The following is a 16,465-nucleotide window of genomic DNA, read 5'->3' on the forward strand; positions in this document are numbered from 1 at the left end:
ACAGAGAGCCCCCCACAGACAGCCCACCACCACAGAGAGCCCCCCACAGACAGCCCACCACCACAGAGAGCCCCCCACAGACAGCCCACCACCACAGAGAGCCCCCCACAGACAGCCCACCACCACAGAGAGACTCCCACAGACAGCCCACCACCACAGAGAGACCCCCACAGACAGCCCACCACCACAGAGAGACCCCCACAGACAGCCCACCACCACAGAGAGACGCCCACAGACAGCCCACCACCACAGAGAGACGCCCACAGACAGCCCACCACCACAGAGAGACCCCCACAGACAGCCCACCACCACAGAGAGACCCCCACAGACAGCCCACCACCACAGAGAGACCCCCACAGACAGCCCACCACCACAGAGAGACCCCCACAGACAGCCCACCACCACAGAGAGACCCCCACAGACAGCCCACCACCACAGAGACCCCCACAGACAGCCCACCACCACAGAGACCCCCACAGACAGCCCACCACCACAGAGAGACCCCCACAGACAGCCCACCACCACAGAGAGACTCCCACAGACAGCCCACCACCACAGAGAGACCCCCACAGACAGCCCACCACCACAGAGAGACCCCCACAGACAGCCCACCACCACAGAGACCCCCACAGACAGCCCACCACCACAGAGAGACCCCCACAGACAGCCCACCACCACAGAGAGACGCCCACAGACAGCCCACCACCACAGAGAGACCCCCACAGACAGCCCACCACCACAGAGAGACCCCCACAGACAGCCCACCACCACAGAGAGACCCCCACAGACAGCCCACCACCACAGAGAGACCCCCACAGACAGCCCACCACCACAGAGACCCCCACAGACAGCCCACCACCACAGAGAGACCCCCACAGACAGCCCGCCACCACAGAGAGACCCCCACAGACAGCCCACCACCACAGAGAGACCCCCACAGACAGCCCACCACCACAGAGAGACCCCCACAGACAGCCCACCACCACAGAGAGACCCCCACAGACAGCCCACCACCACAGAGAGACCCCCACAGACAGCCCACCACCACAGAGACCCCCACAGACAGCCCACCACCACAGAGAGCCCCCCACAGACAGCCCGCCACCACAGAGAGCCCCCCACAGACAGCCCGCCACCACAGAGAGACCCCCACAGACATCCCACCACCACAGAGAGACCCCCACAGACAGCCCACCACCACAGAGAGACCCCCACAGACAGCCCACCACCACAGAGAGACCCCCACAGACAGCCCACCACCACAGAGGGACCCCCACAGACAGCCCACCACCACAGAGAGACCCCCACAGACAGCCCACCACCACAGAGAGACCCCCACAGACAGCCCACCACCACAGAGAGACCCCCACAGACAGCCCACCACCACAGAGAGACCCCCACAGACAGCCCACCACCACAGAGAGACCCCCACAGAAAGCCCATCACCACAGAGAGACCCCCACAGACAGCCCACCACCACAGAGAGACCCCCACAGACAGCCCACCACCACAGAGAGACCCCCACAGACAGCCCACCACCACAGAGAGCCCACCACAGACAGCCCACCACCACAGAGGGACCCCCACAGACAGCCCACCACCACAGAGAGCCCCCCACAGACAGCCCACCACCACAGAGAGCCCCCCACAGACAGCCCACCACCACAGAGAGCCCACCACAGACAGCCCACCACCACAGAGAGCCCCCCACAGACAGCCCACCACCACAGAGAGCCCACCACAGACAGCCCACCACCACAGAGAGCCCACCACAGACAGCCCACCACCACAGAGAGACCCCCACAGACAGTCCACCACCACAGAGAGCCCCCCACAGACAGCGCACCACCACAGAGAGACCCACACAGACAGCCCACCACCACAGAGGGACCCACACAGACAGCCCACCACCACAGAGGGACCCACACAGACAGCCCACCACCACAGAGGGACCCACACAGACAGCCCACCACCACAGAGAGCCCCCCACAGACAGCGCACCACCACAGAGAGACCCACACAGACAGCCCACCACCACAGAGGGACCCACACAGACAGCCCACCACCACAGAGAGACCCACACAGACAGCCCACCACCACAGAGGGACCCACACAGACAGCGCACCACCACAGAGAGACCCACACAGACAGCCCACCACCACAGAGAGACCCCCACAGACAGCCCACCACCACAGAGGGACCCACACAGACAGCCCACCACCACAGAGAGACCCCCACAGAAAGCCCACCACCACAGAGGGACCCACACAGACAGCCCACCACCACAGAGAGACCCCCACAGACAGCCCACCACCACAGAGAGACCCCCACAGACAGCCCACCACCACAGAGACCCCCACAGACAGCCCACCACCACAGAGAGACCCCCACAGAAAGCCCACCACCACAGAGGGACCCACACAGACAGCCCACCACCACAGAGAGACCCCCACAGACAGCCCACCACCACAGAGAGACCCCCACAGACAGCCCACCACCACAGAGACCCCCACAGACAGCCCACCACCACAGAGAGCCCCCCACAGACAGCCCGCCACCACAGAGAGCCCCCCACAGACAGCCCACCACCACAGAGAGACCCCCACAGACATCCCACCACCACAGAGAGACCCCCACAGACAGCCCACCACCACAGAGAGACCCCCACAGACAGCCCACCACCACAGAGAGACGCCCACAGACAGCCCACCACCACAGAGGGACCCCCACAGACAGCCCACCACCACAGAGAGACCCCCACAGACAGCCCACCACCACAGAGAGACCCCCACAGACAGCCCACCACCACAGAGAGACCCCCACAGACAGCCCACCACCACAGAGAGACCCCCACAGACAGCCCACCACCACAGAGAGACCCCCACAGAAAGCCCATCACCACAGAGAGACCCCCACAGACAGCCCACCACCACAGAGAGACCCCCACAGACAGCCCACCACCACAGAGAGACCCCCACAGACAGCCCACCACCACAGAGAGACCCCCACAGACAGCCCACCACCACAGAGAGCCCACCACAGACAGCCCACCACCACAGAGGGACCCCCACAGACAGCCCACCACCACAGAGAGCCCACCACAGACAGCCCACCACCACAGAGAGCCCCCCACAGACAGCCCACCACCACAGAGAGCCCACCACAGACAGCCCACCACCACAGAGAGCCCCCCACAGACAGCCCACCACCACAGAGAGCCCACCACAGACAGCCCACCACCACAGAGAGCCCACCACAGACAGCCCACCACCACAGAGAGACCCCCACAGACAGTCCACCACCACAGAGAGCCCCCCACAGACAGCGCACCACCACAGAGAGACCCACACAGACAGCCCACCACCACAGAGGGACCCACACAGACAGCCCACCACCACAGAGGGACCCACACAGACAGCCCACCACCACAGAGGGACCCACACAGACAGCCCACCACCACAGAGAGCCCCCCACAGACAGCGCACCACCACAGAGAGACCCACACAGACAGCCCACCACCACAGAGGGACCCACACAGACAGCCCACCACCACAGAGAGACCCACACAGACAGCCCACCACCACAGAGGGACCCACACAGACAGCGCACCACCACAGAGAGACCCACACAGACAGCCCACCACCACAGAGAGACCCCCACAGACAGCCCACCACCACAGAGGGACCCACACAGACAGCCCACCACCACAGAGAGACCCCCACAGAAAGCCCACCACCACAGAGGGACCCACACAGACAGCCCACCACCACCGAGAGACCCCCACAGACAGCCCACCACCACAGAGAGACCAACACAGACAGCCCACCACCACAGAGGGACCCACACAGACAGCCCACCACCACAGAGAGACCCCCACAGACAGCCCACCACCACAGAGAGACCCCCACAGACAGCCCACCACCACAGATAGACCCCCACAGACAGCCCACCACCACAGAGAGACCCCCACAGACAGCCCACCACCACAGAGAGACCCCCACAGACAGCCCACCACCACAGAGAGACCCCCACAGACAGCCCACCACCACAGAGGGACCCCCACAGACAGCCCACCACCACAGAGAGACCCCCACAGACAGCCCACCACCACAGAGAGACCCCCACAGACAGCCCACCACCACAGAGAGCCCCCCACAGACAGCCCACCACCACAGAGAGCCCCCCACAGACAGCCCACCACCACAGAGGGACCCCCACAGACAGCCCACCACCACAGAGAGCCCCCCACAGACAGCCCACCACCACAGAGAGACCCCCACAGACAGCCCACCTCCACAGAGAGACCCCCACAGACAGCCCACCACCACAGAGAGACCCACACAGACAGCCCACCACCACAGAGTGACCCACACAGACAGCCCACCACCACAGAGAGACCCCCACAGACAGCCCACCACCACAGAGGGACCCCCACAGACAGCCCACCACCACAGAGAGACCCCCACAGACAGCCCACCACCACCGAGAGACCTCCACAGACAGCCCACCACCACAGAGAGACCAACACAGACAGCCCACCACCACAGAGATCCCCCCACAGACAGCCCACCACCACAGAGAGACCCCCACAGACAGCCCACCACCACAGAGAGACCCCCACAGACAGCCCACCACCACAGAGAGACCCCCACAGACAGCCCACCACCACAGAGAGACCCCCACAGACAGCCCACCACCACAGAGAGACCCCCACAGACAGCCCACCACCACAGAGGGACCCACACAGACAGCCCACCACCACAGAGAGCCCACCACCACAGAGAGCCCACCACCACAGAGAGACCCCCACAGACAGCCCACCACCACAGAGAGACCCCCACAGACAGCCCACCACCACAGAGAGACCCCCACAGAAAGCCCACCACCACAGAGAGACCCCCACAGACAGCCCACCACCACAGAGAGACCCCCACAGACAGCCCACCACCACAGAGAGACCCCCACAGACAGCCCACCACCACAGAGAGACCCCCACAGACAGCCCACCACCACAGAGGGACCCCCACAGACAGCCCACCACCACAGAGAGACCCCCACAGACAGCCCACCTCCACAGAGAGCCCCCCACAGACAGCCCACCACCACAGAGAGACCCACACAGACAGCCCACCACCACAGAGGGACCCACACAGACAGCCCACCACCACAGAGAGACCCCCACAGACAGCTGACCACCACCACAGAGGGACCCACACAGACAGCCCACCACCACAGAGAGACCCCCACAGAAAGCCCCCCACAGACAGCCCACCACCACAGAGAGACCCCCACAGACAGCCCACCACCACAGAGAGACCCCCACAGACAGCCCACCACCACAGAGAGACCCCCACAGACAGCCCACCACCACAGAGGGACCTACACAGACAGCCCACCACCACAGAGAGCCCCCCACAGAGAGCCCACCACCACAGAGAGACCCCCACAGACAGCCCACCACCACAGAGGGACCACACAGACAGCCCACCACCACAGAGAGACCCCCACAGACAGCCCACCACCACAGAGGGACCCACACAGACAGCCCACCACCACAGAGAGACCCCCACAGACAGCCCACCACCACAGAGGGACCCACACAGACAGCCCACCACCACCGAGAGACCCCCACAGACAGCCCACCACCACAGAGAGACCAACACAGACAGCCCACCACCACAGAGGGACCCACACAGACAGCCCACCACCACCGAGAGACCCCCACAGAGAGCCCACCACCACAGAGAGACCCCCACAGACAGCCCACCACCACAGAGGGACCCCCACAGACAGCCCACCACTACAGAGAGACCCCCACAGACAGCCCACCACCACAGAGGGACCCACACAGACAGCCCACCACCACAGAGAGCCCCCCACAGAGAGCCCACCACCACAGAGAGCCCCCCACAGAGAGCCCACCACCACAGAGAGCCCCCCACAGACAGCCCACCACCACAGAGAGCCCCCCACCCGATAACTAACCCTAGCCCATCTCAGGGAACTGCACCGGATATTCACCCCCCCCCCAAAGAGAGCCCCCCACCCAATAGCTAACTCTAGCCCACCTCGGTGATCTCCACCCGATTGCCGGCCTCCACAGAGAGCCCCCCATCCAATAGCTGATACTAGCACACCTCAGAACTCCACCGGATATCCACCCCCCCACCCGATAGCTAACCGTTGCCCACCTCAGGGAACTCCATCGCATATTCACCCCCCCCCCACACACACACACACAGAGACCCCCCATCCGATAGCTAACCCTAGCCCACCTCAGGGAATTCCACCCGATATCCAAACCCCCACAGAGCCCCCCACCCGACTGCTAAACCTAGCCCAGGGAACTCCACCGGATATCCAACCCCCCCACAGAGAGCCCCCGACCCAATAGCTAACCCTAGCCCACCTCAGGGAACTCCACCTGTTATCCAATGCTCCCCACCCGATAGCTAACCGTAGCCCACCTCAGGGAACTCCATCCAATATCGGAGGCCCCCCATCCGATAGCTAATCCTAGCCCACCTCAGGGAACTCCATCGCATATTCACCCCCCCACACGCACACACAGAGCCCCCCCATCTGATAGCTGACCCTAGCCCACCTCATGAAACCCCACCGGATATCTAACCCCCTCCCACAGAGAGCCCCAACCCGATAGCTAACCCTAGCCCACCTCAGGGAAATCCACCTGATATCCAACCCCCCCCCACCCGATAGCTAACCCTAGCCCACCTCCGGGAACTCCACACGATATCCCCACACACACCCCCACAGAGAGCCCCCAGCCCGATAGCTAACCCTAGCTGACCTCAGGAAACTCCACTGGATATCCAACCTCCCCCCCGCCCGATAGCTAACCTTAGCCCACCTCAGGGAAATCCAGTGGATATCCAACCGCCCCAACCCGATAGCTAACCCTAGCCCATCTCGGAACTCCACCGGATAGCCGCCCGCCACAGAGAGCCCCCAACCCGATAGCTAACCCTAGCCCATCTCAGGGAACTCCACTGGATATTCACCCCCCCACAGAGAGCCCCCCACCCAATAGCGGCCACCACAGAGAGCCCCTCACCCAATAGCTGGCCATCACAGAGAGCCCCTCACCCAATAGCTGGCCATCACAGAGAGCCCCTCACCCATTAGCTGGCCATGACACAAAGAGCCCCTCACCCGATAGCCGGCCACCACAGAGGGCCCCCCACCCGATAGCCGGCCACCACAGAGAGCCCCTCACCCGATAGCCAACCACCACAGAGAGCCCCCCACAGACAGCCGGCCACCACAGAGAGCCCCCCACCCGATAACTAACCCTAGCCCATCTCAGGGAACTCCACCGGATATTCACCCCACCCCCCCACAGAGAGATCCCCACCCGATAGCTAACCCTAGCCCTCCTCAGGGAACTCCACCGGATATTCACCCCCCCACAGAGAGCCCCCCACCCAATAGCTGACCCTAGCCCACCTCAGGGAACACCAGATATCCACCCCTCCACCCGATAGCTAACCCTAGCCCACCTCAGGTAACTCCACCGGATATTCGCCCCCCCATCCGATAGCTGACCCTAGCCCACCTCAGGGAACTCCACCGGATATCCACCCCCCCACCCGATAGCTAACCGTTGCCCACCTCAGGGAACTCCATCGCATATTCACCCCCCACACACACACACACACACACACATAGCCCCCCCATCCGATAGCTGACCCTAGCCCACCTCAGGAAACCACCGGATATCCAACCCCTCCCACCCGATACCTAACCCTTGCCCACCTCAGGGAACTCCACCCGATATCCACACCCCCCCACAGAGAGCCCCAACCCGATAGCTAACCCTAGCCCATCTCGGAACTCCACCGGATAGCCGCCCGCCACAAAGAGCCCCCAACCCGATAGCTAACCCTAGCCCATCTCAGGGAACTCCACTGGATATTCACCCCCCCACAGAGAGCCCCCCACCCAATAGCGGCCACCACAGAGAGCCCCTCACCCAATAGCTGGCCATCACAGAGAGCCCCTCACCCAATAGCTGGCCATCACAGAGAGCCCCTCACCCATTAGCTGGCCATGACACAAAGAGCCCCTCACCCGATAGCCGGCCACCACAGAGGGCCCCCCACCCGATAGCCGGCCACCACAGAGAGCCCCTCACCCGATAGCCAACCACCACAGAGAGCCCCCCACAGACAGCCGGCCACCACAGAGAGCCCCCCACCCGATAACTAACCCTAGCCCATCTCAGGGAACTCCACCGGATATTCACCCCACCCCCCCACAGAGAGATCCCCACCCGATAGCTAACCCTAGCCCTCCTCAGGGAACTCCACCGGATATTCACCCCCCCACAGAGAGCCCCCCACCCAATAGCTGACCCTAGCCCACCTCAGGGAACACCAGATATCCACCCCTCCACCCGATAGCTAACCCTAGCCCACCTCAGGTAACTCCACCGGATATTCGCCCCCCCATCCGATAGCTGACCCTAGCCCACCTCAGGGAACTCCACCGCATATCCACCCCCCCACCCGATAGCTAACCGTTGCCCACCTCAGGGAACTCCATCGCATATTCACCCCCCACACACACACACACACACACACACATAGCCCCCCCATCCGATAGCTGACCCTAGCCCACCTCAGGAAACCACCGGATATCCAACCCCTCCCACCCGATACCTAACCCTTGCCCACCTCAGGGAACTCCACCCGATATCCACACCCCCCCACAGAGAGCCCCAACCCGATAGCTAACCCTAGCCCACCTCAGGGAAATCCGCGATGGAGTTCCCTGAGGTGGGCAACGGTTAGCTATCGGGTGGGGGGGTGGATATCCGGTGGAGTTCCCTGAGGTGGGCTAGGGTCAGCTATCGGATGGGGGGGCTTTCTGTGGGGGGGTGAATATCCGGTGGAGTTCCCTGAGGTGGGCTAGGGTTAGCTATCGGGTGGAGGGGTGGATATCCGGTGGATATCCAAACCCCCCCCCCGCCCGATAGCTAACCTTAGCCCACCTCAGGGAAATCCACTGGATATCCAACCCCCCCACAGAGAGCCCCAACCCGATAGCTAACCCTAGCCCACCTCAGGGAAATCCACCGGATATCCAACCCCCCCACCCGATAGCTAACCCTAGCCCACCTCCGGGAACTCCACCCGATATCCACACACACCCCCACAGAGAGCCTCCGGCCCGATAGCTAACCCTAGCCCACCTCGGGGGGGAACTCCACCGGATATCCAACCCCCCCCGCCCGATAGCTAACAGCCCACCTCAGGGAAATCCACTGGATATCCAACCCCCCCCCACAGAGAGCCCCAACCCGATAGCTAACCCTAGCCTACCTCACCTCAGGGAACTCCACCGGATAGCCGCCCCCCACAGAGAGCCCCCAACCCGATAGCTAACCCTAGCCCACCTCAGGGAACTCCACCCGATATCCAACACCCCCACCCGATAGCTAACGCTAGACCACCTCAGGGAATTCCACCCAATAGCCGACCCCCACAGAGCCCCCCCCACCCGATTGCTAACCCTAGCCCACCACAGGAAACTCCACCGGATATCCAACCCCCCCCCCCACAGAGAGCCCCCGACCCGATAGCTAACCCTAGCCCACATCAGGGAACTCCACCGGATAACCGCCCCCCCACAGCGAGTCCCCAACCCGATAGCTAACCCTAGCCCACCTCAGGGAACTCCACCCAATATCCAAACCCCCCACCTCATAGCTAACCCTAGCCCACCTCAGGGAACTCCACCTGATAGCCGAGCCCCACAGAGCCTCCCACCCGACTGCTAAACCTAGCACAGGGAACTCCACCGTATATCCATCCCCCCACAGAGAGCCCCCGACCCAATAGCTAACCCTAGCTCACCTCAGGGAACTCCATCCAATATCAGAACCCCCCATCCGATAGCTAATCCTAGCCCACCTCAGGGAACTCCATCCAATATCCAACCCCCCCCACAGATAGCCCCCCAACCGACAGATAACCCTATCCCATCTCAGGGAACTCCACCCGATATCCAACCCCCCCACAGAGAGCCCCCCACCCGATAGCTAACCCTAGCCCACATCAGGGAACTCCACCCTATATCCAACCCCCCACACACACACAGAGAGCCCCCGACCCAATAGCTAACCCTAGCCCACCTCAGGGAACTCCATCCAATATCAGAGCCCCCCCATCTGATAGCTAATCCTAGCCCACCTCAGGTAAGTCCATCCAATATCCAATCCCCCCCACACGATAGCTAATCCTAGCCCACCTCAGGGAACTCAATCTAATATCCAAACCCCACAGAGAGCCCCCCACCCGATAGCTAACCCTAGCCCACCTCAGGGAACTCCATCCGATATCCAAATCCCACAGAGAGCCCCCCACCCGACAGCTAACCCTAGCACACCTCAGGGAACTCCATCCGATATGCAACCCCCCCACAGAGAGTCCCCCCACCGATAGCTAACCCTTGCCCACCTCAGGGAACGCCACCCGATAGCCGACCCCCACAGAGAGTCCCCCACCCGATAGCTAACCCTAGCCCACCTCAAGGAACTCCACCCGATAGCCCCCCACCCGATAGCTAACCCTAGCCAACCTCAGGGAACTCCACCCGATATCCACCCCCCACAGAGAGCACCCGACCCAATGGCTAACCCTAGCCCACCTTAGGGAACTCCACCTGATAGCCCCCCAACCGACAGCTAACCCTAGCCCACCTCGGGGAGCTCTACCCGATATCCACCCCACCCCCACAGCGAGACCACCACCCGATAACTAACCGTAGCCCACCTCAGGGAACTCCACCCGATATCCAAACCCCCCCACCAAATAGCTATGAGGTGGTGGTCAACCTTAGCCCACTTCAGGGAACTCCACCTGATAGCTGAGCCCCCCCCATAGAAACCTTGAACATCACCTGCACAGAACCCTTCAGAGCCACTTACCTCAGAGAACCCTCCTGGGAGCATCCCTCTGCAGAGAAACCTCCAGAGCCGAACCACCTGACAATACAAAGGTGACATCAACCCCCCCATCTATTACCCCAGTTGCCACCGCTACAGGGCAAGTGGGAAGAGCGAGGCTAAGTGCCAGAATTGGCGCATCTTAAAGATGCACCTTTGCTGGGGCAGTATCCCATGGCCCGTTCCTAGGCTGTTATCAGCCCGCAGTTGTCTGCATAGCCTTTAATGGTTATTATAGGGGGACCCCACATCATTTTTTGAGGGACGGGGTCCCCCATTTTAATAGCCAGTAAACCCTATGTATACAATTGTGAGCTGATATTAATAGCCTGGGAAGCTCCATGAGTGTCAGGGACATGAGAAGACCTTTGGCCAGCACACAGCTATCACATGTGCAGGGAGGCTTATCTTAGTTTTCCCACCGCTACCAACAATGTGATGAAAACAGCAAACAAGGCTATTGACCCATCAATTTACTGCAGGGGCTTATTGTAGTTATCCCACTGCTGCCACAATATGTCATGAACTGCCAAGATTTATGTGTATCCCACTTTCTAGTTCCTCTTTGGAACTTGCAGCTCTCCGGTGCCCCCCTTTACCCTAAGGTTAGTCAGGGAACTGCGCCTAGGATATTTGGTCGTCGGATGGGCCGCTTCACGGTGGACTGGCTATCAGGCATGCTCTGGCCGCAGCCCAACAATCAGCTTATAAAACCCGTTCCGTCGCTGCCAGGGCTACCCACCTAGCCCAGAACACACTTCGCTGCCACCAGCTCCAATTTCTTAATAATTAAAGAGGGTCCGAAGCCAACCCAAATTAGTAGCGTAATTAACTTCAGGCATGTGCAAATTTGTTAGGCTATGTGCACGTAGTTTTAGGTCCTGCGGATTTGGAAAAATCTGCAGGTAAATTCTCAGGTCAAAAGACCTGCGGATTATCCTGCGGTTTAGCCTGCGGTTTCACACCTCTACAATGGAGAAGGTGTGAAACTGCTGCGGATTTGAACCCACAGCATGTGCACAGCGTTTTTCAGTTTACCATTGAAAACAATGGTACTGTACAACACACCTAAATCTGCTGCGGACCCGCAGAGTCTGAAACGCTGCGGATCCGCAGCAGAATCCTCACCGTGTGCACATAGCCTTATAGAGCAAAGAGAACGACTAGTAATTTTATATTTTAGGCAGTGTTTACAGAAGGTATAACAAGATTTTACAATATGAAACAATTAAAGTATGTACAAGGCAATTATAAAAGAAAAACAGGATTAAAAAGGAAAACACAATTGCTTAGATCTCAGGCAGACCAGGCTGGTGGGAGGAGCCATGTGTAACAATGCATTACAGAGAGGGCTCTGCAGACTGAGTGACCGTGCTTTATAGTTCTGGGTCATGACATCACTAAAGGGGATTGAGTTACCACAGCCCTCCCCTTTTCTCTGAGTTGCAGTTTTGGTTCTGAAACCTTCTCGGCTACATAACTGGGCTGGAGAACCTAGCAGAATAACGGCAGACCCAGCACTCATCTTGGCTTGAAATTAGCTTACTTTTGACTCTAAACGCGGACTTTCTATTCAACTCTGTTCAGGAGAAACCCATTTTTCGGTTTCTGCTGGTGCTGGAACTGGGAAAAACACGGGCTAAGAAGCTCCGTCGACGCACGTCTCAGATATGTAATTTTCATATTTCTAACATAAACTGACGTCGCATTATGATCAAATGATTAGATGCTAACTATAGGCTATGGGAGAGCCAAGCACATGGTGAAGACAAAGACATTCCTTTGGGAGGAGTGAGATCCCTCACTGGAATCTCATGTTACAATGAGTGTGTGTGGAGGGCTGAGGGGAAGGGGGGTCGCTGGTCTCTGTGCAACTATGAATGCAGCAGAGCCCAGTGTGCGAATGGGAGATTCCGGAAGGTGTGCTAATAAGGGAAATCATAGGTCATTATCGTGACAATGGGTATTACCCCCTTCCCAGGCTATAAACATCTGCCCCCAGTCGTCTGCTTTCTCTCTGCTAGTTACAAAAACTGTGCAGGAGCCCACGCCATTTTTTTCCGGAAAATAATCTTATTAAATAGATGGTCAGTAATTTGCACACACACTGTGCTAATTGTATTTGTTACTGACCTCTACATATCTACCTGTTCTGTTTACTGGGTGTGATCCATCCTGTCGGTTCCTGCAGTGATCTTACGGATCAGGGCAGATGAATTGCACACCCCCTATTCTATGTGTATATGTATTCTTGGCACTGGTCAGACTGTACACGGCTAATGATTTGTCGGCTTCTAATCTATCATATGTGTGTTTTAAAAAATTTTTTGTTTGAAAACGATGTGTAAATGACAGCGAATTGCTGTATGTTAAAGCTCATGTTAACATCGCACCGCATTCAGATTTATATCAGATGCTAGATGTGAGGAATCGGCTTGTACTCCCCTGACACTCCTGCGACTCTCGGCAGGGAGACTCTGACCGATTTTTTTTTTCATATGTTAAGTGTGACCCTCGCCTTACCGTCACCAGTTTGCGCCTCATCCCTTTAACTGTGTTTCCTTGTTTTCTCCCTGCCACATTCTCCCTGTGTTGATGAAGTGAATAACTGTTAACCCCTGCTCTGGGCTTCCGTGTCACTGCATCCGAGTACCTGTGTGACATTTGGCGTAGTCGGCAGGATGCAGTCCGTGGACACAGATGCTGCAGACAAGTCCACCATGAGTATCCCCTGCCGCTGGGCGCTATGCTTAGCAATCTCCCAAAGTTCACTGGGAGTAACATGATGTGGGACTGGAGTGAGAGGTGTAATGAATGGGTCACCGAGGAGGAAAAAATAACAAGCTAAGTCTCAGAAAACCAGAGAAGTTGGTAACTATGCAGATTGCAGATCCCTGATCTTAACACACAACTAGCAACAGTCCTGGAGCATTCCTACGATGGTGTCATGGTTTGAACAGGGTTCTTGCCCTGCACTCACAGGGTTAAGTGTTCGTGGCCTCTTTCTGGATCTGGGAGGGGTATTTATACTCACTCTTTACCAGGGTTCTCTGTCAGCTATACTGTTGTTCTGGTGTGTCTGACCCCTGGTGTGCGTGTATTCTGCGTTGCTTGTTTGATTCCCGTGTATGACCCGGCCTGTTCCCTCATTCTGTACTCCGTCTCTCGCTTTGGTACTACTGTCTTCTCCGGTTCTGACCTCCTGGCTTGGCTATCGTTACTCCGTTACAGTTTGTCCCTATTGTACCGTCTATTGCCCGTTCTGGTTTTCTGACCTATTGCTCTATTGCTACGTCCTGACTATCCTTTCTGTCTAAACCCCGTGGTACTGTATTGCTATCTGGTGCTTTGACCCTGGCTTCGTCTGGTTTCTGTCTCTGTCTATGCCCCCTGGTAACATTGTCCCGTAGTTACCTTTCTAGGAGTTTCCCTGCAGCGGTGTTCCTGACATTATAGCTGACCATTTCAGTTTTTTTTTTTCCCCCTCTGAGAAAAAAAAAAAAAAGTGTGTTATCCTCATGGATCCCATACAAGCCTTGGCTGATCAGGTCAAGCACCTGACCCAAATGTTCCACAAACTTAATGTGGAACAGCGCATGATGGCCCAGACCCAGCAACAGTTGGTGGATACGGTACAGGGGGCTGCCTCTACAGGGGATTCTTGTGCTGGGGATAGAGATGTGTCATTGGCATTCCCAGAATCTCCGGTCAAATTGCCAGACCTTTTCTCAGGGGATAAAAAGGAGTTCAGGTCTTTCAGAGAAGGATGCAAGCTTTTTTTTTCTCTGAGGCCCCGCTCTTCCGGGGATGAGTTCCAGAGGGTGGGGGTCGTCATTTCCCTACTTCGGGGGGCTCCACAAGCATGGGATTTCTCTCTTCCTCTGCTCCTGAACGCATGTCTGTGAATTTGTTCTTTGAGGATCTGGGGCACATTTATGATGAGCCTGATAGAGTGCGTCTGGCAGAGGATATGGTGATGAGTGTGACACAGGGAAGGAACTCTGCTGAATGGTTCTGCTCTGAGTTCAGACGCTGGGCAGCGGAGGTCTCCTGGGATGACGCTGCCGTCCGGGGTTTGTTCTGTAGAGGCCTGTCCGAACGTTTGAAAGATACCCTAGCCCTTCATCCTCCACCGGATTCTTTGGAGGACGCTATGATCCAGGCTGTCCGCATGAACCGTAGGCTGCGGGCAAGAGGGGTCATGCTGCAGGAGACCCCTTTATTCTCCAATCTGAGAGACTCTGCATCTAGTCCTGAGCCCATGGAGGTTGGTGCCACGTCATTGGAGGAAAAAGAGAGGAGACACCGAAGAAACAACCAATTGTGCTTTTACTGTGGATCCGCTGGACATTGGAGAAGGAACTGTCCTTCTTGCCCTTCTTCAGTGAAGCCGTCAGGAAAACGACTGAGTCTGGGTAACAATCGAGGAGGTTGCCCAGACTCCCAGGTACCCTTTTACTCGCTTACTAAAATTCTGCTTCCGGTGGAACTGGAACTTACAGGCGGCCTGGTTGGGACTACCGCCTTTGTTGACTGTGGTTCTTCTATTAATCTGATCGATGCCAAAGTTGTGACTTTTCATAAGATAGGGACAGTCAGGTTAAAAGATCCTGTTAAAATCGTGGCAATTGATTCTTCTATCACCCAGGAGGGAATTTGTTTCATGACTGATACCTTTTCTCTGAAAGTGGGTTCCACTCACGTGGAAAAATTAAGATGTTTTGTCATAAATAATCTGCCGGCTGGACTGATACTGGGTATGCCTTGGCTTCAACGTCACAATCCTACTATTGACTGGGTCACAGGGGAGATCATTCAGTGGGGTTGTATGGCTAATGGTCTATGTTGTAACTTGACAACCCTTGTCACCCCAGTAAAATCTGTGTCAGTGTCGTCTGTCGATCTGGAAGGTATTCCGGAGTGCCTGAAAGATTTTCAAGACGTATTTTCTGAAAGTGAGGCTGAGGCGCTACCACCACATAGACCCTTTGATTGTGCCATTAATCTAGTCCCTGGAGCCAAGTTACCCAAGGCTCGCCTGTTCAATTTGTCCGGGCCCGAACGTCTAGCCATGAAGGAGTACATTACTGAGAGTCTCCGCAAAGGGCATATTAGGCCTTCTGTTTCACCTGTGGCAGCGGGCTTCTTTTTTGTTAAGAAAAAAGATGGTGGTTTGCGGCCGTGCCTCGACTTTCGGGAATTAAACAAAATTACTGTGAAAAATACATACCCTCTCCCCCTAATTCCTGATTTATGTAACCAACTCACCGGGGCCAAGTGGTTCTCTAAACTGGATTTACGTGGGGCATATAACCTTATAAGAGTCCGTGAAGGGGACGAATGGAAAACAGCATTCCTGACGACTGAAGGGCTGTTCGAAAACTTGGTTATGCCCTTTGGTCTCACCAACGCTCCTGCTGTTTTTCAGAATTTTATTAATGTAATTTTCTCTGATTTAATCGGTCGTTTTGTGGTTATCTATTTGGATGACATTCT

The sequence above is a fragment of the Dendrobates tinctorius genome, unplaced genomic scaffold (assembly GCF_039654945.1).
Source record: "Dendrobates tinctorius isolate UK_male_01 unplaced genomic scaffold, ASM3965494v1 ptg000449l, whole genome shotgun sequence".
NCBI lineage: Eukaryota > Metazoa > Chordata > Amphibia > Anura > Dendrobatidae > Dendrobates > Dendrobates tinctorius.